The sequence below is a fragment of the Herpailurus yagouaroundi genome, unplaced genomic scaffold (genome assembly GCF_014898765.1).
Source record: "Herpailurus yagouaroundi ecotype Mexico unplaced genomic scaffold, PumYag 28, whole genome shotgun sequence".
Lineage (NCBI taxonomy): Eukaryota > Metazoa > Chordata > Mammalia > Carnivora > Felidae > Herpailurus > Herpailurus yagouaroundi.
The window spans coordinates 68,699,161-68,709,019 of record NW_024412376.1 but is presented as its reverse complement, the minus strand read 5'-3'; positions in this window follow the sequence as shown (position 1 = coordinate 68,709,019).

Genomic DNA, 9,859 nt, shown 5'->3' with positions numbered 1-9,859 from the left:
TCTGGGCTACTTGCACACTGCCAGGCTTGTGATGCTGGGGATCTGGCGTCTTAGCTGGGGTGGGTAGGCAAGGTGCACAGGGGCAGGAGGGGCAGGCTTAGCTTGCTTCTCCTTAGGTGATCCACTTCAGGAGGGGCCCTGTGGCAGCAGGAGGGAGTCAGATCCGCTGCCGGAGGTTTGGCTCCGCAGAAGCGCAGAGTTGGGTGTTTGCGTGGAGCGAGCAAGTTCCTGGCAGGAACTGGTTCTCTTTGGGATTTTGGCTGGGGGATGGGCGGGGGAGATGGCGCTGGCGAGCGCCTTTGTTCCCCACCAAACTGAGCTCTGTCGTCCGGGGGCTCAGCAGCTCTCCTTCCCTTTGTCCTCCAGCCTTCCTGCTTTCTGAGCAGAGCTGTTAACATATGACCTCCCAGACGCTAAGTCGCGCTTGCTGTTGGAACACAGTCCGTCAGGCCCCTCTGCTTTTTGCAAGCCAGACTCGGGGGCTCTGCTTGGCCGGCGAGCCGCCCCTCAGCCCCGGCTCCCTCCCGCCAGTCCGTGGAGCGCGCATCGCCTCACCGCCCTTCCTACCCTCTTCCTTGGGCCTCTCGTCTGCGCTTGGCTCCGGCGACTCAGTTCTGTTAATCCTCTGGTGGTTTTCTGGGTTATTTAGGCAGGTGTAGGTGGAATCTAAGTGATCAGCAGGATGTGCGGTGAGCCCAGCGTCCTCCTACGCCACCATCTTCCCTCTCCCAGAATTTTTAACTAAAATTATAATTCAAATTGTACAAGTAAAAGCCGTAGAATATTATTTCAGAAATAAATGCTTACTGCCTGTGAAGTATTGGATGCTATTACAAAATATGATCATCTATATTAGCCAACGTTCTCCAGAGAAACAGAACTAATGGGATAGATAGATAGATGATAGATAGATATATATAGGTATAGGTATAGATTAGATATAGATATAGATAGATATATAAATAGATATGAACAGATTTATCTATATTTATATAAAAGGTGATTTATTATAATTAATTGACTCATGATTTGGGGGTTGGTAAGTCCAAAATTTGTAGTGTAGCCCAGCAGGCCAGAGATCCAAGAAAGCCAGTGCTGCAGTTCTAGTCCAAAGGCTTAAAGGCAGAGATCCCAGAGAGCTGATTGTGCAGCTGAAGTCCAAAAGTAATCTATTCGAGAATACTTTCTTTCTCCAGGAGGTCATTTTCTGTTCTATTCAGGGCTTCAGCTGATTTGGGAAGGTCCACCCACATTGTAGAACTCAATCTATTTACTGAATTTCACCAATTTAAAAATTAATCACAGCAAAAAACACACTCCAACTTGATCCATAAAATTAACTATCACATTCTCAGACTACTGGGCAATATTCAGTTATCAGGATAGCTATCTTAACACAAATTATTGACGTGAAGTTCCTAAATTGTTTTCAGATATTAATATTTCAGTAACTAAGCACTGACATGCCTGTGTGTATGTGTATATGTGTGTGTGTGTGTGTGTGTGTGTGTGTGAGATTGTAGACTAACCATAAATTCTCTATGGAGTAAACAATGAGAAGTGATAGACAACTTTATTTTTTAGCCCTTCTGTACTGAGTTTGATTTTATAAGAAATAAATATTAATTTTATTTTTTAATTAGTGCACATATAATATAAAAATTAAATGCATTTTTTTTACAAATTGACAGAAAAATACTGTATTCTGTATATTTCAGAGTTCACCTACTCCTTCTAGATATAGTATTTCATTTGATTATCAACTCCAACCCCATATAATCAAGAAAAGTGTGGTATGGCTAAGGAAGCACTCCACACACCCAGCAGTTTGCCTGGGCTCACTTCTTACTCTGGGTAAAATTTTGGATGAAATCATATAAACTCTCTAACCTTCAGGTTTCAAATATGTAGGCGTGCAAATAATTTGGTTGAAAATCAAATAAATTAAAGTGTGTTAAATCATTTTGTAAACTGTGAACACACATTAACCAATGTGGGCCAAATTTATGCCGAAGTTCACATAACTAATAAGTAGTGTAAGTAGGGAAAAAAATCTTGCTGGCCTGGTTTTTTTACCTAGTGCCCTTTCTCATATAATAAACACAATTCCTGCAGATCAAATGCACCATCTTTCAAATGCAGTACCAGATAGATTAATCTATTCTTAAGAAATACTAAAATATCACCAGCATTAGTAGTGTTGTCGTTGTCGAGGTGGTATTGGCAAACACCAGTTTACACAGTGAAACATGCTACTTTTAGTTCTCACACTTGATAACTACTCTCAGCCAACATCCATTTAAAACACACATAATGAATGCATCCTATTTGGAAGTCATACCCAGGACATTACTTCTTATATGCGTTGGGGCCTGGGAGATGGGGCAGATTTATCGTGTGTTTAAAAAGTTGAACAATGCTGAGCTAGAGATAAGGGTCGAATATTGAACTCTCTATAGACCAGAAATCTCTCATATAAACTAATCTGGGAATCTGTTTATGAAGAGAATAAAAATAAACACACTATATTAAGAGTGACTAGAATATGTATACATAAATGAAAATTATTTTGTGAAGGATGAAATGTGGTACTCCATCAATAAAATCATGATTCCAGAAACTCTAGACTATGGATCATTTCTTTATGAAAATCAAATGTTGGGGGCACCTGGGTGGCTGTCAGTTAAGTGTCCCACTTTGGCTCAGGTCATGATTTCTCGTGGTTCTTGAGTTTGAGCCTCACATGGGGCTCTGTGCTGACACCTTGGAGCCTGGAGCTTGCTTCGGATTCTGTGTCTCCCTCTCTCTCTGCCTTCCTCCACTCACGCTCTGTTCCTCTCCTTCAAAAATGAATAAATATTTTTAAAAAATTTAATAAAACTAAATATGGAAGGAAAAACGTTCTTTTAGTTTTAAAAAGTTTGCCTTAAAAAAGTTTGTCATATCTTACATATTTAAAACCCAAATCATTTAAAACCAGATCAATACACAGTGGTAAAATTGAAGGTGTAGGACCCAGATAAATAGATAAAAAGATAATCTACTCAGTAACAAGGTACTTTATGCTTTGTCTCTAAAATTAAGACAGTAATTGTATTTTCCTTAAAACAGTATTTCAAGCATTAAGGCAGGTGATATATTAAAAATGCTTAAAGCGGCAAATGATACTCAATACACGTTGCCTATTACTATCACTATGATATTTAAACTTGTAAAGGGAATGTCGTGGTAGAGTCATTCAACTTTCATTTATGCCTCACAGTCATCATTTGATAATGAGTTAAGTTAATTAACTAACTTGAATCTCCTCTAACTCTTGAAGTTAATGGTCTTCCACCATTTCTGAAACTATCGTGCTTGGGAAATGTTAATAAAAAGAATAGCTTTTCGATTAGAACCAATTAGAAACAAGTAATTAATCTGTGCTAGAAAGAATAGATATAAAATGTTCCAGGGTCTTTATGCTTGCGTCTAATCACAGTTTTTAAAAACTACACATGAATTGAGTCAATTTAAGATGCTATTAAGCAGAATTTCCATTCTGTTGGGAGGCTTGAAAATGGACAATATAAAAAGAACGTTTATAGTTTTCATGGAATGTTGTCTTCTCAACCAAACACTTTGTATAGGGAAAGCTGCAACATAACTATTTTTGTTAAATGTGTGCTAAAGTTGGCAAATATATTTTTGTCTGGTAAATGCTATAGTGTAGACAGTAAAAACCTGGAGAGGAGAATTTCAAAACAGAACAAATTAATGTAGGTAGAGGAAGAATTGCTTGCTATTCTTTATTTTCCTCCTTTTTTGATACCATGTTATCTTGCTTGGCCGTGATGTTATTTTGGTTTATATATGTATAAATAAATACTAACTAAAATAGATTTTTTTATTCATGTGTATATACATATTTACTTATTGTGGATAGTTTAGCTAAACTACTCCATGGTAATGCCCCCCTGGAATCATTTGTTTGGACAAGTGGCCAGCAGGGATCCTAAACTAACACTAGCCCATCATACATATCCACCATGCTCTAAATAACAGCTTGCAGAGTCATAAACAATGCAAGTTACTGATATGACTTCCCCCAAAGCCCTTGTGATCAAAATCTCCTTTGCTTCCTAGGGCTTTCCCCCATGTGAACCCCTTAGATAGGATCCTATAAAACTTACAAAATGGATGAAATACATAAATGTGAAATAGGAAACCATCAAAATCCAACAGAAGAAAACAGGCAGCAACCTCTTTGACCTCAGCCACAGCAATCTCTTACTTGACATGTCTCCAGAGGCAAAGGAAACAGAAGCAAAAATGAACTATTAGGACCTCATCAATATAAAAAAAAAACTTCTGCACAGTAAAGGAAACGATCAACTGAACTAAAAGGCAGCCAACAGAAGGGGAAAAGATATTTGCAATTGACATAAGGGTTAGTATCCAAAATTTATAAAGAACTTATTAAACTTAACACCCCCAAAACAAATAATCCAGTGAAGAAATGACCAAAACGTGTGAACACTTTTCCACAGAAAATATCCAGATGGCTAAGAGACACATGGAAAGATGTTCATCAACATCACTCATCATCAGAGAAATGCAAATCAAAAACACAATGAGATATCACCTCACACCTGTCAGAATGGCTAAAATTAACAACTCAGGAACCAAAAGATGTTGGCCATGATGCTAAGAAAGGGGAACCCTTTGTACTGTTTTTGGGAATGAAAACTGGTGCAGCCACTCTGGAAAACATTGTGGAGGTTCCTCAAAAAATTAAAAATAGAACTACTCTATGACCCAGCAATTGCACGATTAGGTATTTAACCAAAGGATACAAAAATGCTGATTTCAAAGGGCACATGCACTCCAATGTTTATAGCAGCACTATCAACAATAGCCAAATTATAGAAGGAGCCCAAATGTCCATCTATTGATGAATGGATAAAGAATATGCGGTGTATATGTACAATGGAATATTACTTGGCAATCAAAAAGAATGTAATCTTGCTATTTGCAACAACATGGATGGAACTAGAGTGTATTATGCTAAGCAAAATAAGACCATCAACAAAAGACAAATATGTAATTTCACTCATGTGAAATTTAAGAAACAAAACAGTTGAACATAGGGGAAGGGAAGGAAAAATAAGACAAAACCAGAGAGGGAGGCAAACCATAAGAGACTCTTAAATAGAACAAACTGAGGGTGGTTGGAGGGCCGGTGGGTGGAAGGATGGACTGACTGGGTGAAGGGCATTAACAAGGGCACTTGTTGGGATGAGCACTGGGTGTTCTATGTAAGTGAAGAATCGCTGAGTTCTACTATGAAACCAATATTACACTGTATATTAACTAACTTGAATTTAACTAAATAAATTTTTAAAAATTAAAAAATAAAAAAATAAATTGACCAATCTGGATTTAGCCTGGGAACCCCAAAGCACTCCACCTATAGACCCTAATAAATGCATGTATCCCAGGTCCTATTCCGCTCTGCCTGTTTTGTTCTGTGTACTTTTGCCAGGGCCTGTAATATTTTTCTATTTCTATTTCTCTTGTGGTCTTTTGTTGAATTTTGACTCACTATCAGGCTCCCTGTGATTCACTTAACAAATATTAACTTAATAAAATCATAACGTATCCAAATAAATGTAACATGTGAAAAGCATAAATGTAAAAATGTCCTTCAACATTTTTGTAACTCATTCTTCCTACACATACAATATCACTATCCTCTTCAAAACCATAGTTAACAGCTTTCTCTGTACTTTTTCTGAACAATTTTATATTTGCATCTAAGGAAAATATTTATGTATAGACATTATTTTCACTCGGTTCCTTTTTTTTTTTTTAAACACGTTTCTTTTGTTTTGCAACTTACTTGTTATGGTAACTGATTTGTCTTGCTGATCTTTTCAAAATTTATCTAATGGAAGAGCACACAGAATTTCCTTATGTAGTTATGTAAAACTGAATATGTTTCCTTTGAAGGAGAGGCATACTCAATAGTGGACTTATCAACAAAAAGCATCTATGAAAATTAGAAGGATAAAAAGAGTGGGTAGCAGAGGTGAGCTTCTGACACTGGTTTTCAGAATGTGTACGGCATTCTGAGCAACAGGAAATGTGAACTTAGAGCAGCTCCATATGAAATAAATCATTTGAGATTGTTGAGAGATTAAGTATCTCATATACCAACTTGTTCAAGTTTTATAAGGCCATAAATAACAATTTTAAGTAGAGCAATTAATTTTTTTCTTCATTAACTTTAATTATGCTTAGAAGCCTAGAAGTCTTGGAGCAACCTCAAAAAACAAGCCTGCTTACTAAGTCTATTCCCACGTTTTCACAAATCACAGTGACACCAAAATCATCAGTGTGGGCCTCATTAAAAAGAAAAACAAAGAAACCGTAGAAATCTACATACAGTATCCTAGTTTAAGGTTATAATTAAATAAAAATTGAAGCAAAGGAAGTAATTACTGATTTCATACCGTCCTAATATTCTTAATATGTCCCTCTATGTAATAAGATACTTTAAGTATAGAGATTTTCTAAAAAAAATTAATATCTTGAAGAAAATATTGAAATGGCAACCAACAGGTGTTCACAAGGTGCAACTTATTAATGACAATGCATTTCCACTATGATAATGGCAACAAATAGGACACTTTGTTGTTCTTAAACACCATAACACTAACATATAAATTAAAATATTATTAATACATTAATACATTAATGTATTCATATCTCTGTTTTAAAAATATTTTGGCTACATATTGCATGAAATATTATTGATATGCTTGAATAATTTTCTTATCTACTTTCTATTACTTTATACTGAATCTGAGTGAAGCAAACAAACTTACAAAGTGACATAGAAATTGCTTACTCTTAATTAGCATTATTTTTTTTAAGTTTTTTTATTTTTTTAGAGAGAGAGTACACAGGCGAATGAGCAGAAGTGTAGAGGGAGAGAGTGAGATAATGTTAAGCAGGCTCCATGCCACAGGGCATCAACATGGGGATCTATCTCACAATCATGAGATCATGACATGAGCTGAAATCAAGAGTCTAATGCTTAACCAACTGAGCCACCCAGGCACTCCTAGCATTATTTTTCTATAAATCATGGTTAGTATCAACGTGTATATGTCATAACAATCAACCTGTTCTGTGAAATTTGAATAATTCAGACACTAATTAAAGTATTTCCTTTATAAAATAATGCATTTTCTACAAATTGTCTGACAGATTCACATTAAGCTAATTGTGTCTGCATTGATCACAGTGTTTTGCAAAAACAAGACAAAATAAAAATGAAAAGAAACCCCAACCAAACAACAACAGAACAATTAACTTTGGAAAGAGAGAGAAAGCTAGTTCTTGCATTCAAAGACTAAAACAACTTCATTAGATATCAAGATATTTAAATAAATGTACATTAAAAAATACCAGTAAAGATGAGACTAAAAATCTATGGAAGAGAAAAAAATATAGAATAGTTTTTTGTACCAATTCATTGTATATAAAAAACAAAAACAAAAACAAAAACAAAACAAAAAACAAAAAACCGGGGCGCCTGGGTGGCTCAGTTGGTTAAGCGTCCGACTTCAGCTCAGGTCATGATCCCACAGCCTGTGAGTTCAAGCCCCACGTCGGGCTCTGTGCTGACAGCTCAGAGCCTGGCGTCTGCTTCAGATTCTGTGTCTCCCTCTCTCTCTGCCCCTCCCCTGCTCATGCTCTGTCTCTCTCTGTCTCAAAAATAAATTAAAACATTAAAAAATTTTAAAAAAATAATAAAATAAAATAAAAAAAACCTTCATAGCTTATTCTTAAAATAACACTTTTATTTAAGAACATCAGATTTTATTTTTAGTTTTATTTTGTTTCTTTACGTTTTATTTATTTTTGATAGAAACAGAGCACAAGCGGGGGAGGGGCAGAGAGAGAGGGAGACACAGAATCCCAAACAGGCTCCAGGCTCCTAGCTGTCATCACAGAGCCAGACGCGGAGATTGAATGAACTGCCAGATCATGATCCTACCCAAAATCGGACGCTCAACCTACTGAGCCACCCAGGCGCCCCTTATTTTTAGTTTTAGGTTAGAAGATGCAGAATGTGTTTTCTGCCATTTTTGCATTAATTACGTAATATTTTAAAAAGTTCATTATGCAGGCAATTATTCAATGCATTTTAGATTTTAATAAAATTTTAACTTTTTCTAATGATAATTATGTTATTTACTATTCTCCCTTATTATTCTCATAGTATAGTGAAATTAAATGTAGATTTATAATGGTAGAAAAAATCCATAGTTTCTTTTTTCCAAATGTCACTGTTTTTCTCTTCAAACATTTTGATTAAAATGGCTTTATGACTGAATAGACTGATGCTATCATTATTTGAAGCAGTGAAATATATTTGATATTTTGACATTGCTTACAAACATAAGCTTTCTAGATCTTATATACCATAAGCACACAATGAGGTACACAGTTTGATTGAAGTATAATTAAAATAGATATGTTCCATATTTCTGTCTGGAACGAAGTTCCACATCCTCATAGAGGTTAGTATCTAGAAACTGGCACTAAACAAACACGTAAACAGATTGAACAAAAATTTGACAGTGAAAAGAGCTACAGAGAAAAACACTAACAACCAAACCACACAAAAACAACACAACTAAGTAAGATAATAAATAGTGTCTGGTGGACCAATTTGATTGAGTATTCAGGCAAAACCTTTCTTAGATGGCTAGATTAAACTGAAATTTGAATAACAGGAAAGATGAACACTTAACTTTTACAATTGTACTTATGTTCTCAATTTGAATATCCAAGAGTATTTTGTTTAACTCATACCACTATGAATAAGAAAAGAACAGTATTTCCATTTTCGGTTTGCTAGTTAATGTTTCATGCAAATAATACCATCTGATTACATTTTATATTCAATGTATGTATGGAGAGTTGATCGACTTTTAGTTATTTCCTCATATTTTTGTTTGGCTAATAAAAGAAGTTTTACTTATTTCTTTATATTTCCATTTGGCCGGGGCATTATAACACTGGATAGCCAGGTAATTAATTAACAAAGGCTTTTCTCAGCATTACATTAGTAAAACTCTAGTAATGATTCATGGATTTCTTCTTCTTTCTTAAAACTTAGCTGTTGGTCTTAAAACTCTGAACACAAAATTGAAAGATTCGTACATATTACCATTATCTTTGAAAAAAATTTTTGACCCAATATTATAAAAACTTGCTTAAGAGTAAAGGAGCCTTGGCCAATTTAAGTCTGGCTTCCCTGAATTCAGAAAAACATATCCACCTTGCCTTGGTTTTTTCTTGCTTGCCAGCTCACAAATAGATTGATGGCTGGAAGATAAAAGTTTTGCATGTAAAATTTTCCAGATATAACTAAAAAACATAATTTTTACATATTTGCTTGATGTTCATTTGCATATGATTAATATATAGTTGCATTTCAAACATAAAAGGGTAAAACTAAAAACAAGATACAAACACGTTGCTGCAAGGGCACTTGCGTGGCTCAGTCGGTTGAGTGTCCAACTTGGCTCAGACCATGATCTCCGGATTCATGGTTTTGAGCTCCCCATCAGGCTCTGCATTGACAGTGCAGAGCCTGCTTGGGATTCTCTTGCTCTATCTCTCTCTCTGCCTTTCTCCCACTTGCACTCTGTCGCTCTCAAAATAATTAAATTTAAAAAAAAGATTTTCTGCAATTTATTCATGTAAATTGCATGAATTTTGTGATTGTAATGTTCAGTATATAATTTTTCACATTAATTTACAAGTACATTTAACAAAGCAATTGCACATTTAAATTTTA